Source organism: Symphalangus syndactylus, chromosome 14 (genome assembly GCF_028878055.3).
Source record: "Symphalangus syndactylus isolate Jambi chromosome 14, NHGRI_mSymSyn1-v2.1_pri, whole genome shotgun sequence".
Classification (NCBI taxonomy): Eukaryota; Metazoa; Chordata; class Mammalia; order Primates; family Hylobatidae; genus Symphalangus; species Symphalangus syndactylus.
The window spans coordinates 57,091,598-57,109,416 of record NC_072436.2 but is presented as its reverse complement, the minus strand read 5'-3'; the positions used below and the strand labels follow the sequence as shown (position 1 = coordinate 57,109,416).

The 17,819-nt window shown below is 32.9% G+C and overlaps 1 long non-coding RNA gene across 1 annotated transcript in view; it reads left to right on the top strand.

The window, feature by feature from the left end:
- Positions 1-2,359: 2,359 nt before the first annotated feature.
- The window catches only part of LOC129462713 (uncharacterized), a 90,750-nt gene continuing 75,290 nt past the window's right edge, over positions 2,360-17,819 (top strand). Inside the window, exon 1 of the long non-coding RNA XR_008650928.2 lies at positions 2,360-2,456. This is a non-coding gene — a long non-coding RNA (uncharacterized lncRNA). The remainder of the gene's footprint in view (positions 2,457-17,819) is intronic.

Here is a 17,819-nt window from a genome sequence, read left to right as displayed (position 1 = left end):
TTTCATTAGAATTTTTTTCTGAGGGAGGGGGAGGTTGCCAGCATGTGTTAGAGGTCCTCAGATAATATATGGAGAAAAAGCTGATAGATGTATTCATTCAACAAGCATTTATTGAGCTCCAACTATAAGCTAGGTCCTGTTCTGGATACTGAGTATGGAGAGTTGAATTTTTTTTAAAAAAAAGTTCCTAGCATCCTGGGCTTTGTGTGATATGAGTTACTATATGGCTAAGCTTTCCCACAAAAAGTTTCCAAACATACATTTATAAGAGTTCCCTAGGCTACAGAGCCAGAGATGTATAAAGTGGAGATTATCCAAATGTTAGAAGAACAAGATATTTCATATTTGGAACCCAGAGATTAAGTTTGGGTTATGTGGCTAATTTAGGAGCAAATTATTGCCTAATACAAGATAGCGCATTAACTTCAAATTCTAAGGAGGCAGGGAGCAAGGTATAATTATGTGCCCTTTTGACCTAAGGACATCTTAGTTTATACAATTGCTAAGAATACAAAATACAGACATATTTGGATGAAAAATGAAGGAAACAACAGGATTCCTATCAACCCATAGGAATCTTGATCTCAAACATTTCCATTACATTATTTGCATTTCAGGAGTAAAGTAAAAGCAATTTTAAACTGAGTTTAAATTATCATATTGGACCTCACACCTGGACCAGACTGTGTCTGCACCAATTCAAGGAGATGAAACACAGTATTATAATAAACCTTAAGCAACTTGAGTCGCAATTAAGCAATTGGTGCTAAATAAATTCAATTTGAAATTCATAAGATGAAACAGACTATTTTTTTCTCAATACTCACCAACTTGCCATATATCCTTAAATTTTGAAAATTATCCAAGCTGGCTCCATTCTCGTATAAACAGAACAATAACCCTTATCTGTTATCATTATAGTCTTCTGACTGTAAGCACTGCTTGCCTGAGTTTTGTGCCAACATGTATCCTGATGGAAATGCCTTAAAGAGCATCCTTCTGATTTATAGACAATGGACAAAAGAACTTGCAGTGGCCTGGTCAATTTCTTAAGAGGCAGTTAATTAGTATCCTTCTGTTTGGTGAATTTAACCTTTAATAGTTAGCTGAAATGTGTCCTCCAACAGCGAAATTATTACCCTATAAACTCAAAACAATTATTGATCAATCAGTTAATAAAATGAATTGTCAGAATTGCAGGTAAAACTACTTTTCTTAGTCCAACAAAAGTTTTGTTCACTTACTCTCCAATGGCCACGAAAATATGCTCCCTTTATATACTTTGGTAAACTTGCCTTTGTACAGATTATTTAAAATTAACAACCAAAGATGTGTAATAAGAGCCTCAGTGAGATTAGTATGCTTTATAAACTAAGAAGAGGTTATAGAAGGGCAGCCTTTGACAAAAGGAAAATCCCATTGGAGTTTAGGTGCAGTGCATTTCCATTCCTGTTTTATACTGAAAGTTACTTTTTTTAATCCTATTTAGCTTGCTTATACCTGATACAGCATAGAGAAAAGTGGGTCAGCTTAAAGCTAGTAGCTTTACTTTGTCAAGAGAGGACTTATATGCATGAAAGCATTTTCCTTTCTGTGAATGTATACCAGGTACTAACGATTTAACAATTGCATTTATATTTGTCACTAAAAAGACCTCTAAAATCAAAATTGTTACATGATGGAAGTGCCTAATATTTAGTTTTGATATAACATGACTTTTAAATAAGTGTCTGATTCTTTTTTCCTTCTCAAATGCAAATAAATAAATAAATAAATAAATAACAGTTGAGTAGCTATTTATAACATCTTTCTTATTTAAATACATTCTAAACTCTTAGTATAGAACAAGGAGATTAGTGCTTGGACAGTTGTCAAAAAGCTCAACTAATCGTGTATCTCCTTTAGAGATGTAAATGTTTCTGTTGCATATCTCTTAAGAAATGTTCATTAAATTTTGAGTGGCTATTGTTTTACAAGCTTTAAATTGCTTGTTATATGTACTGCTATCAGCTAGAGATGTGGATGAGCTCCTTTATTGACCCTTAAACACCCTTCAACATTAGATAAATTGGGCAAATATAATTAAATACCTAATATTAATGAAGTATCATTCAATCAGTCAAAATACATTTATCAGGTACTTACCACGTGCTGACAGAGCTACAAAGTATCAAACAAGTGGTTTCTGTCTTCCAGGAACTCATGGTCTATAGACAATGATCCTTCCTTTGTTCATCTATTCAATTTCAAATAATCTGTTCTCTCTTTACAGACCTATAATTCATTAGTTATAAATCATTAAAGGATCTTTTAAAATCATTTAATCAATTGGCCCTTTGCTTTTACCCTTTTTCTCCAAGGAACCTGTGATTCAGGATCACACTAGTCCCCAGGCCTCAAACTCCTGACCTCAGGTGATCCACCCGCTTCAGCCTCCCAAAGTGCTGGGATTACAGGTGTGAGCCACCATGCCCGACCTGACAGAAGATGATTCTTTTCATCAAGTATAGCCTCATCAATTTTGGATTATTCACTCTATTCTTTCTCATTTTTCTAGATTTTTGGTCCATCTGTTATCTTTGATGTTTTCCTTATCTTCCAGAACCTTCTAATCTTAACTACTACTTTCTTCCTTAATAATTAATTACCTTCTTAAATTATATAAATTTGCTTTACACATTTTAAATATGTAATTTATAGTATTTTCTTATAAAATAATTTAATTTTTTTAAAAATTGGAAATACATGCAAAAAAACAAACAACTAAACTGCCTGTTTAAAAAAAAAAAAAACTGCCTGAAATTCTGCTACCTAGGGTATTACTATTTTGATATAAATCTACATATTTTATTCATATGTTGTATTTTTTTAAATTAAGCCAATTCTGGACCAAATACTTTGTAACATTCTCTTCTAAAATGTGTTTTTGATTCCTTCCCTATATATATCTTTAAAGTACAGTGTGAGACCACTGTCTTTGCTCTCAGATATCCCATCTACTATTCAGAAAACTATATTCAATCTTCCATCTCTATTAGTTGATAAAAACTTCTTACACTGAGTTTACCAGCATCCTTTTAAATATTACTATTCAGATGATGAATAAGTTTATGGCCTTGATTGTGGCAATGACGTAATGGTGTATACTTCTCTCCAAACTCATCAAGTTGTATATGTTGAATTTATGCAGCTTTCTATATGCCAAATCATACCTCAATAAAGTGGTTTAAAGGAACCCCAAAACACTAGCATCCTTTTCTCAGTCCTCATGGCCCTTTCATTCCTGAAGACTTTGCTATTTTTAGATTTTTCATGAAGTCCTTTCTGACTTTACCTTCCAAATTCAACTTTCTACTAATTCTTGCCTACCTTTTTTAATGCAATTTTTGCTTGTTTTTTCTTCTTTTACATGCTGTGGTTCCTCATTTTACTCCACACATTTATCAGGCTACAGGTTTTGTACCTCTCTTCATTTCTTCCAACTGAAAAGTCCCTCCCTGAGAATTCTCATCTACTTTCTTAGCTTTAGCTGTCAGCAAATGCTTAGTTTCCTCAAATTTACATGACTATTTTTCAATTTTCTCCTGAGCATCAGAGCCATCATTTCAACCTCCTCCCGGATATTTCTTCCCATAATTTCTTTGATTCCTCAGACAGCACATATCTAAAATTGAGCTGTCTTCTATGCAAACCTAGAATCCTTTTCAGTACTCTATCCACGATAGGCACCATGGAATTTTATCTTACTCTCCCTGCCACTGGATTAAGAAGTATTAGCAAGTTTATCTTCAAAACGTTTCTCAGATATCCCAGCCTCCTTTTCTTCTTCTTCTTTTAACTGAGGAAAGGATTTGTGTGTCAGAACCAAAACTTGGTATCCATTTGGGGATCCACTTTAAAAATATGGCATCTGATTAGGAGATATACCTAATGCTAAATGACGAGTTAATGGGTGCAGCAAAACAACATGGCACATGGATACATATGTAACAAACCTGCACATTGTGCACATGTACCCTAAAACCTAAAGTATAATAATAAAAAAAAATAAAAAAATACGGCATCTGTTCAGAAGTGAATATCTGATTAGAATGAATAAAGAAATCACAATAAATTGCATATTTAAAAAAAACTGAAAAATACCTTAAAATTTAGAAGAATCTTTTTCTTAATACAGTTCTGTAATTCTATATATTCTCTTTCTTTTTTCTTGTGACGGTGGTGCATAGCCATTGATATTTTCTTCACATAAAACAATCCTGCGATAGTTTCTGTAGAGAGACTAGAAATGTACTTTTTTTTTTTTTTTTCTAGTATGTTTGGATCATTTTGCTATGTCAGTGGCAATTTTACTTACTGTTTAGTCTGGAACTCCCAAACATTGTCAGAAGAAGATGTGTCAGATGTGGTAAGACATGATCTGATACAATGGGAAACATAAACCATGCGACTTCATACACAGGTGTATTTGCAGTTTGAAGTACTGCTGGAGGTTTTTGTCCTATGACAAAGAAATACTAATCAAATCTATTTTATGTTATTTCCTTCAAAAATAAGAAAAAGGTTAATGACATGTTTATAAATGTATATGCTTCATTATCTAGCATGTATATTCCCTTTTGACATCCCTTTTTGACTAAGTATCAATGATAACACAATACTATGCTTATACTTTATTTCTCTGATGATTGAGAATTGTCCTCAGACTTGTTTTTGGTTCCTTAAAATTCAAACCTTGTTTTTCTTCCACTATCCAAATGCTTCCTTGGCTGGGTGGCAATGGCCCTCAATATTGTGATGAGATCTCTAGCCCTATAACAGTATTTCAAAGCTGGATGAGTTAATATCGGGTGATAGTATTCCTAAAAACTTTCCCTACAATGGAATAGTTAGGTTCCACTATTCTAAAACTCAATATACCCCACTATTTCCAAATTAAATATATTCTCAAGTATTTCCCTATCCAGATCTCCAAATACATGTGGCCTTTCCAACACCATAGGACAGGAGCAAAAGTGTGACAGATTGGAAGACAAAGTAGAAAGAAACAGGAGCCTTAACTATACATAATTAAAGTATTCTCACACTTTACAAACATATATGATCATGTAAAGCCCGTGCAAGGGCTCCTCCCAGGGGCTCGGGAGTGGCCTGTGCCAGTGAGCACATTGAAGCTCAAGTTTTTCGGTTTTAAGGTAAAGCTGCCTCTACTCTTTCCACTCCCTCATTCATTTAGACCTGTGATATTTCTGGTTTAGATGATTGCAGCATCTTCTAAATTGTTATCTTCCCCTTTTAGGTTCTCTTCCCTTCAATTTATTCTAATTTAGCACTGCCAGTAAAGTTATCTTTTAAAACACCATTCTGGTCAGGCTGGCAGTTTAGCAGAAAAGTTAAGACCTTTAGAGAGATACTCAGTTTGAGTTACTTACTACAGGTTTGATTCCAGACAAAATATTTATTTTCTGTAAGCCTTGGTTTTATTATCTGTAAAATTGAGAACATAGTAATTCTTATATTTCAGGGCTCTTTTGAAGATCAGATTAAATCTCACATGTGAAATAGTGGACAAACAATGCTACTCATGATTATCGTCAAGACTCATCTCTTTAAAGAGTCTAAATTCTCCTTGTTTGATTAGCTTATCATTCAGTATCCCTCACTTACCTTTCTATTTTTGTCTTCTACATATCCCCCTGCCATGCCTTCTCTGCTCTTGCCACATTGATACACTCACTTTTGCCTCTGCTACCAGTGCCCCAAATACCATAAATCGTTAAGTCTCCATACATTTCACTATATTACTCATGTTTCTTCAAATACCCACTCATTTGCCTTGCAAAAATCTAAGCATCCTTTAAGGCCTAGTCCTTATGTCATTTCTTGGTAACACCTTCCATGGTCAACATGGGCATAATTAATGGGAATGTAATTTGTACTTTTTGGAACACCATATATATATATGTATACATACATATATACACACACACACATATATATGTATATATACATATATATACACACACACATATGTATATATACATATATATACACACACACATATGTATATATACATATATATACACACACACATATGTATATATACATATATATACACACACACATATGTATATATACATATATATACACACACATATGTATATATACATATATACACACACATATATATGTATATATACATATATACACACACATATATGTATATATACATATATACACACACATATATATGTATATATACATATATACACACACACATATGTATATATACGTGTATATATATACATATATATATACACATTCGTCATATTGTTTTAATAGATGTTTATGTGTCTCACTCACTTGATGAGCTCTGAACACCTGAGGGAAGGACAAGTACCAAACACATATTTCTTTAACTTAACTTAATGCCTCACGTAGGACAAAAGATTAATACATGTTGGTGGAATCAGATTGTCTTTTTATTTCTTACTCCTTTTGATTATTCTTTAGCTCTTTGATACTCTTAGGAAGTAGTAGGTTGAATTTCATAAACTATTTCCAGTACCATACAACTAAAAGTCCCATTTTATCCTCAAAACATTTTAATCTTAATATTTTTACTATTTTATACTTTTTGTCCATTTACTTAAAGTTAACTAGAATTTTGGATTTAATCTAATGGAAACCAAGTAGGAACTACACAGAAGGAAGAACAAATAAGATACTTTTACCATTACATAGTTTTTTTCTAAAATAATATATTCTGAGCTGAATTTGAAACCCTTGAAAATATTGAATAAAACATTTTTCCCTCCTGATTCAGGTTTAGGATGTGTATAAAGGAGTAAATTTTTGAATAAAATAACTTACGCTTTTTACTAACAGAGATAATCTTTCTTAATAGCATAAAATAAATTTAAGAAACACATATTGACAATCATGTATATCTATCTGTCCGTCCATCCATCCATTTGTCTGTCTACTTATATTGATAATATAGGCTCATGTGTGGGCATTTTAACACATTTAGTTCTACTTTGCTGCTGATAATAGAAGATCATGAGTTTGACCAAGTAGGAGTTTTACTTTTGTTTCTGGATATGAAAAAAGATTATACCTTCATAATTGGAAGAAAACAACTCAGAGAAATGGATCAAATGGCACATTTTATAGATACATCCATTTTATTCATAGTAAAGCTACGGGATGATAAAATTTCCATTCAATTGGCATCTATCAACTTATGATAACAGCAATTTTTGTGAATACAGGAGACTAAAAACAATTTTGTCATAGCAAAATAATGGAATTTCAGGTCCTGTATTTTAGTAAACAAATAGTAATCAACCATCTAGGTATGGTACAGTCCACATCCATATCCATTCACACACAGTATCCAGAAGTTACAAGATCATTTTTGTGCCCACAACAAATGGGCCAATTTTGCCATTTAAATTTGGCATATGCTCTCAGAGGTGTTGATTATTCAAAATATCTGTTTGCCCAAGTCTATTAAGCTTAAAAACTCCATTTTAATGCCCCTTAAATTTAAGCCATGTTTATATGACAAATGCTTCAGAGCTACTTATAAACACCATTAAATTTCATCACTAATTAGTAATAACAGGCTTGAAATTAGCACCTGTCTCAGCTGCTTTAGATTTTGGATTGCTCTTAATAAACAGTTGAGAAAATCCTCTGTTGCTAAATATTTACTGGGGCCATTTGCATTCTGATTTTCAATGAGCTATTACGATTTATACTCTCATATAGTCATCTGAAAATAGCACAGAGCTTGAAGCCACTGAGTGTACTTCCTCATTTGAATTTGAAGCAATGTATGTAATATCTTACATTTTAAAATCAGTTTTCAGTGTGAGACATAAATTTATCTCCTAAAATTGTTCTACTTTTTCCTCCAGGGCTACTAGGAGAAGAATGCCAGTGGGGTAAATGGGAATTTTCACACAATACAAAAATTGAACATAATTAGGTTATACTAACATACAAAAAAAGAGTGCTATAAGTCTTAATGATCACTTAAAATGAAAAAGCTCTTAAAGATATATGAAACTCTCGCTTCCTTCTACCTTTCCTTAGTGGCCCTTGGCCTGCACTATAGGTGCTGGCAGAGTTTTCAAATGAAATAAGACAGTTACATTGGCAAGTTATTCAGTGCTACCTGAAACAGCATTAAATAACATGCAGTACTAATATTAACAGGAATTGTGGATTTGGAAAAGTTTCACACTCACTGAGGGAAGGGTGGTCATCTTGCTGCACACTGAAAAGCTGTGAAAAAAATAAAGAGTAATATGATTTTTTTAAAAAGTGTCAGAAAATCTCACTGGCCTCCAAATCATGGGATAAAACATTTTTTTTATCCTTGGAGTCTCATTTGATTATAATATTTAAAATGATAAGACTTAAGTTTTTATTTGCTTTGGGACTTCAGGACAACAGATCTCTAGATGCAATGCTCTAATTATTCAAATATGTGTCCTTAGTAGACATAAAAAAAAATTCAAGGTACATCAAGATGCATTTTAAAATGAAGCTTGTAAGCATAAGAAAATTCTTACAAGATAACCAGAAGATGGCAGCATGGCTGCTATTTAGAAATTGGATAGCTTATAACTTGCCAGAAGATGGCAGCATGGCTGCTATTTAGAAATTGGATAGCTTATAACTTGCCATAAGCAAAAAATCGTTTCTCGATTTTTGTAAATAGTATACTATTTCCAATCAAAAAAATGTCTCAATATAGGAAACATAATTAAAAAGAAAGACTGTTGGTAAAAGCTAAATGATAGCTTGACCAAAACAAAATTACGAAGGAACAAAAATGGGTTCTTCCTCCCTGCAAATAATGTAGAAGAAAGATGAAAGGAAGAAAGACAGAGAATGCCAAGGCTCTTAAAAATGTGCTTTCAGAACATTTTAAATAAGCTTGATAGATAAACTTATCATCATGGGTGACAGAACACATTATGAGAAAGAAGAGACTCTTAAAATTCCACACAAGATAAGCCCTGATATTGAAATAACCAATTAATTCCATCTAGGCCATTAGAAAAGAATTAAAGGTCATTATTATAATTGCACAGATTCAAAACAAACTTCTAACATTTACCATCTTTTAAAGTCTATTTCAGCTTTAAAAAAATGTGATTCTATGATCTTATGAATTGCTTAAAGAACAAATGTGTGCAGTTAACAAATAATTCCAGAACACCTTTTTCATTTTTAAAGGTATAATCTGATTTTAGCTAACACAATTAACTGAAGATATAACTAAACTAAAATCTTTTAAAACCAGCTGAGAATCCCCTTAATGATGGCTATAAGCAGCATAACAAAAGGACAGTGGGAAAAAAATTTTATAGTTCCTAAAAAAAATCTGTAACAAAATTTTACTAGAGTAGAAATTTTAAGAAAAATCCTTTAATACATTCTACTATGAACTGTTAAAACAGTGCATTTATCTATTACATTTTCTGGTTCATTATATATATTTATGATAGATACCGAACCATCTGTCTTCCAAAATACCACAGGACCTGTTCAAACTGAACTAGTTACCGTGCTTGTTATAAGGATGGTTTGGGTTTTTACATGTATTCTTATATTAGTGTAGATCAATTCATTTGTTTATTCAAAATATATTTGTTGCCTATTATAATACTTGGTCCCATTCTAGGCAACTACTGAAACACATTACAAGTTTTGAAGAGATTCATTAAACAATTGTAATATGAAAATAGCCGAAAATATAAGAACTGAATTTGACATACATTTGTGTGAATGTCTAATTTTAAGCTAACATAATTATTAATATACATTGTTTAAGTCCTTGTTATTTTTCTTTGTTATGGATTTAATAGTTGATCAAAACTTATATTTATACCTATTAAACTAGTATTGAGTTCATAGGAAGAAAATATCTATAAATGAGATTGTTTAATTAGCAGCAGAATAACTTACAAAACATTTGAGATAAAGCCACTGAAATCAGGCAGAAGGGAATTGATTTATTCTCCTCTCCACCTGCAGTGGGCAGCAAAGCATTAATTAGGTTTTAAGATTTCATAGAGAAAACAATAAGCAGGGAAGCAAACCAACTGCTGAAACAGTGGACAGGTGTCATTCTCAAGTTCCTGGGGAAGGTGGCTTTCAACGGCAGGAAACGAATTAGATGATGAGGAGGATAAACATTTTATAAAATTCTTTGCCATATTTTTTCTCATTTAAGAAAAATTGTCCAATGTCCAAGACAATACATCAAGAAAACAAACATTCACTTTTTAAGGCTATGAAACTTGAGACTTGGGTACATTAAATCTGAGGATGGAGAGCTAATGAATAATACAGTCTAGATTCCCAACCAGATACTCCTACCTCTACATTAAAATTAGAGGAAATTGGGACCAGATTAGAAAGAGGTTCTGGCCTGCTAAGACCGTCTTTGATCCCGTGGAGTTAAGAAATTATGTGTGTTCTTTTAGTTGTTTCACAAAGACAAATAAAATATTCGCTCAAGTGATTAACCTCTGTTTTTGAAGACCTGAATATAATTGAAGTTCATCCAGAGAATTTATAAGAGAGATTTCAGTAGCTACAATGTTTACCTTAAGTTTGATTTCCACTTGTCCTGATAAATTCCGACTTGAATTAAAAGTTTTAATCACCTGGGGAATATGTTGATTATTTCCCCCTCAGTAGAGTGTCTTGGCCGGTGAACAGGGAAAAATAGTGCAGAATAAAATATTTTGGAGCAAGCAATTTATTGTTGGGGTTTATTTATATTCTGTGAACTTCTTATGTGACATCCAGTACATTTCCCAAGTTTGAATAGTTATGCACTGAAAATCTCATATGCTACGGGAACTTGCCTATAGGCCGAGGCATTCCGCTTGATGATGCTTACCTTGGATGTACATTAATGCTTTCTCCACCAAAGTTAGAGCCCTGGTTTCTGAAATGTTTTAACATGTGCTTCCTATTTAGAAAAATATATAGGCATACAAATATAAATATCAACTCAAAGTAGACTACAATAAATACTATGTATGGAAAGGCAAAAAATGTTATAAGATCCATCCAGATGTCCATGTAGCCAGGGAAAAAATATTTAAACATGTATAATGTGTCAGGTACACTGATAGGTGATGGAATATTGACATAAACTTAATGAAGGACTTTGAATCAATTTTTGAAAGTGTTAGAGAGGCACTGGAAACTTGTGAGTAAAGCGATAACTAAAGAAGAGGGTTCTTTTAGTTGTTTCCACTTTAGATCTAATTTTGACTCCTATGAAAGAAGAGTTAGATAGTTGTTTAAACACTTCACTGATTATTGTATGTCAACTTCATGCAGAAAAAAAATATTCTTTAAAATATGGCCAGATTTGGTTATCACAATTCCTAAAATGTGATAACCAACTGGAGCTTACCTGGTGGCTATTTGGGCTTTTCTTTTTACTTCTCCGCCTTTAAACATTTTTTTCTTTTGCATCAGATTAATATTATAAATTGTGTCTACAGGATTTAAATAAAATCCATTCCCATCCCCTTAGAGAGCTGTTTTCTTTTTCTTTTTCTTTTTTTTTTTTGAGATGGAACTTCGCACTGTCGCCCAGGCTGGAGTGCAGTGGCGCGATCTCGGCTCACTGCAAGCTCCGCCTCCTGGGTTCGCGCCGTTCTCCTGCCTCAGCCTCCGGAGTAGCTGGGACTACACGCGCCTGCCACCATGCCCGGGTAATTTTTTTGTATTTGTAGTAGAGACGGGGTTTCACCGCGTTAGCCAGGATAGTCTCTATCTCCTGACCTTGTGATCTGCCCGCCTCGGCCTCCCAAAGTGCTGGGATTACAGGCATGAGCCACCTATTCGGGCCAGAGGGCTATTTTTATACCTTTTTTTCACGGCATCCTTTTGTGAAAGAAAATATGACTAGGAGCTTGTCCTCTGTACATTCAGATGTGTATAAAACAATAAAAGGAAAGAAACATTTTTAGAAAAATCATAACTTCATGATTTATTTGTATTTCCCAAGTGTCTACTGATTGTAAAAGTGGTATACAGGCTGGGCGCGATGGCTCACGCCTGTAATCCCAGCAATTTAGGAGGCTGAGGTGGGTGGATCACCTTAAGTCAGGAGTTCTAGGCCAGCCTGGTCAAAATGGCAAAATCCTGTCTTTACTAAAAACACAAAAAATTAGCCAGGCATGGTGGCAGGCACCTGTAGTCCCACCTACTTGGGAGGCTAAGGCAGGAGAATCTCTTGAACCTGGGAGACGGAGGTTGCAGTGATTCGAGATCACGCCATTGCACTCCAGCCTGGGAGACAGAGCAAGACACTGACTCAAATAATAGTAATAGTAATAATAAATAAAAAATTGATATACATTGTTCAGATTCAAATTTTTCTACTTTTTTTCATTTCTTTTGGATCTTTAATCTTTCTCAGGTCTCTGACCTTTTGTAGTAGCATTATTTTATCCTCTTTTCCTTTATCCACCTTATTGGGTGTCCCAAATCCCTTTTACCTGGTATGTTTTTCTCCATTCCTCAATCTTCTTTTTCTTTTTCTGAAATCTTATTTAACCCTTTCTTTGCTTTATGAAATGATGTATTTAGGAGAGTATATTAGTTAAACTGTGACAAAAGAAAATTGACAGAAAAAAGTAATATCAATTAATTAAATTTTGGACTGTAAAGAATTTGGCCTTTTTTTTTTTTTTTTTTACATAGTTGGCATAAACAATTCCTGAATCTTGATATATATTTGTCAATGCATATATGTCATCATATATCATAAACCAGTTGGACCTTTACCTCGAAGCTGACAAAAGATTTTGAGCTTGGTGAGGTAGCACTCTCTACCGCCCAACTGTTTTACTACTGAGAGTGTCACTGTTGTGCAGTACTGTTTGTTCTTTTTTTTTAAATGAAATATTTTATAAAATCTAGTTAAATTAGGAGAAATAAAAATGATTTTTTAAAATTTTTATGTATTTTTTTTATTAAATTGAGACGGAATTTCACTCTGTCACCCAGGCTGGAGTGTAGTGGTGCGATCTCAGATCACTGCAACCTCCGCTGCCCAGGTTCAAGCAATTATCATGCTTCAAACTTCCAAGAAGTTGGGACTTTAGGCGCACACTACCACACCAGCTAATTTTTTTGTATTTTTAGTAGAGAGAGGGTTTCACCATGTTGGCCAGGCTGGTCTCAAACTCCTGACCTCAGGTGGTCCACCTGCCTCAGCCTCCCAAAGTGCTAGGATGACAGGCGTGAGCCACCGCGCCCAGCCAATTTTATAAGTAAAAACATGAAGTTAAGAAAAATTAGTATTAAGATAGGAATCTCTAGAGTGCAACTTACCTGCAAGTGATTTTTTTTATTATACTTTAAGTTCTAGGGTACATGTGAACAACGTGCAGGTTTGTTACATATGTATACATGTGCCATGTTGGTGTTCTGCACCCATTAACTCGTCATTTACATTAGTGTGGCGATTCCTCAAGGATCTAAAACTAGAAATCCCATTTGACCCAGCCACCTGCAAGTGATTTTAAAGTACTCCTCCTCTTGATTCTACCAGCAAGGGAATGTCCACTGTGCTTTACTTCTATGCCTATAACATTCTGTTGTGCTTCTCACATGCTGTTTTTCAGTATTAGCGTTTATGGTACAAAATGCTGATTATGTGGTAACTTATTTTACTCTTATGCTTATATGACCTCATACCATTATATACAAATCTAATTACAGTAAAATTCAGCTCTCGATGCTAATAAAGTTTTCCACCATGAATATAACCATGAAATGCATGCAAATGTATCAATAATTCTCAAAATAGTTTTAACTTGTAATGGGTTACAGTAGGCATAGAAGATGTAAATTTTTTCTAGTTTTCATTAGTCTATGCAGGTAAATGTATTGTAGTCATCTTATAGCTGCTTCAGTGCATGGCAAATAATGGCAATCAATAAATGCTTGTCTTGAATTTGATGAAATACTATAATAGACAAGAAGAGTTTTTAGGTTAGGTAAATATAATAATAGAAAACAGGCTTAAGCTATTGGTTTGTATTATTGATAATGAAATATGGAGAAGTAATATATTCTCATCATTGTATTTGGAGAAAAATCTAGGCTAGCCAATAATTATAACATTAGCAAAGTGGAAATAAATAACTTAGTGGTTACAAAGAAAGTTTTGGAGCATGTTGCCTTCATTTACATCATGACCTACTTGAAGCGTTGGCTTTAAAATTTTTTTGTATAATTATCGACTAGCAGGAAAGGTGCAAAAATGGTAAATTTTGTATGTACCCCTTATCCAGCTTCCCCTAATGTTAACAACTGACATAGCCATTGTAAAATTTATTTGTACAATTGTATAATTAACACTGGTACTATAATATTAAGTAATATGAGACATTATTGGAATTTTACTAGTTTTTCAACAAATATTCTTTTTCTGTTCCAGGACTCAAACTAGTATGTCGAATTGCATTTAAATGATCAGTTTCCTTAGTTTCTGCTAATCTGTGACCATTGCTAAATCTCTCTTATCTTTCATTATCTTGAAACATTTTATGAGTACCATTTAGTTGTTTTGTGGAATGCCTCTCACTTTGGTTTATGTAATATTTATGAATGATTAGACTAAGATTCTGAATTTTGGGCATAAAGACTACAGAAACTACGTTATGTCCTTTTCAGTACATCATATCAGGGTATATGATAATGATATATATTTTATCTATGAGAAAGTAGCATGTACTAGGTTTTTCCACCATAAATATAGTATTTTTCCCTTTGTGACTAATAAATATACTGGAGGAGATACTGTGAGATTATGCAAATATCCTGCTTCACCCAGTAATTTTGGTATCCCTTGCTGAATCTTGCCTGCAATAATTACTACTGTAGTGTTTCCTGAATGGCAATTTTGTATTTTTCTGATTCTTTCTATGTTTATTATATAATAAGATTTTTGTTACTTAAAATAGTATTTGCTATCAATATTGAGCAGAAACAAAAATATACTATTTCATATTTTTGTTCCTACTTATTTTATAAAACTTTTCTTTCATTTTTTCTAAAGACTCTAGCTAGGTTGGACTAGAGTTTTTTTTCTCCAAAACATGTTTTTAGCTAAACTGTGTTGGTGAAAGAAGTTATAGTCACCCAAATCCTGTACATAACAAACCCTACTCAAACCATATACAATTTGTTCATAAAATGTAGGAGAGATTATATGTGTTTATAGGTGTATGTGTATATATATATAATATATAATACATTATTAAGACATCATATATATCTAATATATGTTTTATGATATAGATATAAACATATATATATATTACAAAATTTTAAATGCTGGTAATAAACATGGACAATATATTTTGACACTGGACTTTGCTTCAAATTTTAAGCTAGCACAGCTCCACTAATGAACAAATACTTTGTAATTGCTTTGAGTGAGTCAGTATGGTCTGTTAGGTTATTGATTGGCTAATTTAAAAAATCTTGAAATAAGATGTACCATGATGGCTTAATGGATTTGACTTTAGAGCTCTCTTATGGAAGTTTACGATGGCTTTGGAAGGAAATTTGTAAAACAGGAAAAAGAAAGTAGTAAAATAAGTTGTAGTTATAGAATGTGAGATTAGAATGACTTAATATTTTTTTCCTTCAGTATAATTGTGGATGCTGTGGTTGAAAGCTTATTTATACTAAATAAACCATAAAAAGCTTGGAAAGTTAAATAAAAATTATGTCACTAGATTTTTTCCAAATATACACTTTAAAATTTTCCATAGTAAATTCCAAGTATTTCTCTGATTTATGAGTGCTTTGGAGTTGGGAAGAATATCTTTTAGATATGTTAGCTTTATGCTTTGTACAACTTTTCCTAAACTATGACCCTTAAAACTATGCGTTATATGTCAAAGAATAATTTTAAAAATACTTTTATGAACCTTAGCAGCAAATATGGCTTTGATTATCTTATAGGAAATCTTTTGCACTTGTGTTAGCTTTCTGTAAATCTATCTGATGACATATTAATGCAAATTACATTTTCATGTTTTGTGACTTCTGCAGTTATTGTTCAGCTTTATCACGACTCACCAAGAATTTTTTCCCCACTATTTAAAATCACTAATGGATTTGCAGCTAACCTATGGCTTTAGTCTCTGGCAGTTTCCTTCAGTATCGCTTGTGTATGCATTGAGCTGATAAGTGCCGTGGTTCATTTTACTCTTGAGCAAACCAAGTTTAAGAAAAAAAAAAAAAGGAAGCAGGAGAGAAAAACAGATGAATAATTACCTTAGCCTGGGATAAAGGTGGTGAAAAATCACTTGATTGCTTTCTAATCCTTGGCAAGATATATTAAAATAAGGCTTGGGAGGGGAGGACCTGGCAACAGAAGGTAGAGGAGACAACAAGGGGTACAAGGTAGCATTCTTGTGCTCTTTATTATGACTCCCTTGGATTTCTCCAACTGTATTTTATTCTGTATTATCAGTTTGATAAAATTATAATTAAAATGTACATCTTGGTTTAATTATAGATCTCTTCCCACATCAGTGGCTATTCCTCAATATTCCCAGTGCCATCGTTTCACATTGCATTTTAATTTGTAAGTTCATCAGGAAGAACAGTGTACCCTAGCATATAAAGGATTACTTGTCATGACTCAGTAGGCTAACAAAGCTTTTGTTGAAAAGGGAAGTCTAATGAAAAGAAAGATTCTACTTCTCCTAGTCCAATTATTAGCTCAGATATTTCATGCAAGAGAGAAATTGGAAATTTTCCTCACTGCACTGTATAATATGCTTACTTTAAAACCTTGGCAAAAAAGAAATATACAAATGCACATATCCTATAATGGGGAAAATCATTTGAGAATACAAAATATGCACAGAAACAAAAACAAACAGCTTTACTTTTCTAAATAAACTTTAAGAATTACTGTTGCATGGGAGAAAAGTTTTAACATTAGTCTTTTTTTTAATTTTCAAGGAATGAAAATCACTGATAATCTTGGAAGAATTTAAATAAGATAATTAAACATACATATAAAGGCATAATAACAAATTCCATGATGATTTAGTTACTTTCATGTATTTAGATTATATGACTTTATAATTTGGGCTTGTCTATCCAAGTATCTTAAAATACAAAATAAGTCGGTCAACATGTATTTATAAAGTACTGGAAGAATAGCAGTAGACAAATTCCAAGGAAGCAGATCTATCCAGTCACAAAACAGTAAGATGAACTTTCATTTTGTGGGTTTCCTGAGTATTCAAAATACCATGCTGATTTCAAATTTCGATAACTTGTTATACACTGGAGTTTTATTATAATAACTCTGAGGACTTGAGAGAATGTTATAATTAAGGAGGTCCCACATTAACCTTTTGTTTCCTTCTTTTGTCTTCCACATAAATAACTCAGAGCTATCTATACTTATTGCAATAATTTTTCCCCAGGAACAGCATGGTTAAGTCAAAGGATTACTGGGCAGGGAGTTCAAAGCTGAGGGAGTCCAGTTTTATGTTTCTTAATTTATCACAACCTAGGGTTTCCTCATCTGTTAAATGTTTAGAAAATATTCTTTCCATTTTCCTCAGTTAATCAGTTGGTAACACACCTCAGTTAGTCTACGATTCTCAATAATCATTTAAAGATGCAAATGTGTTTCTCCAGTCGACGGACTGTCAATCAATGAACAATCATAGCAATAGACATTGTGATTAGTAACTTTAAGGGGTTAGGAATTCTTAGAAAATCTT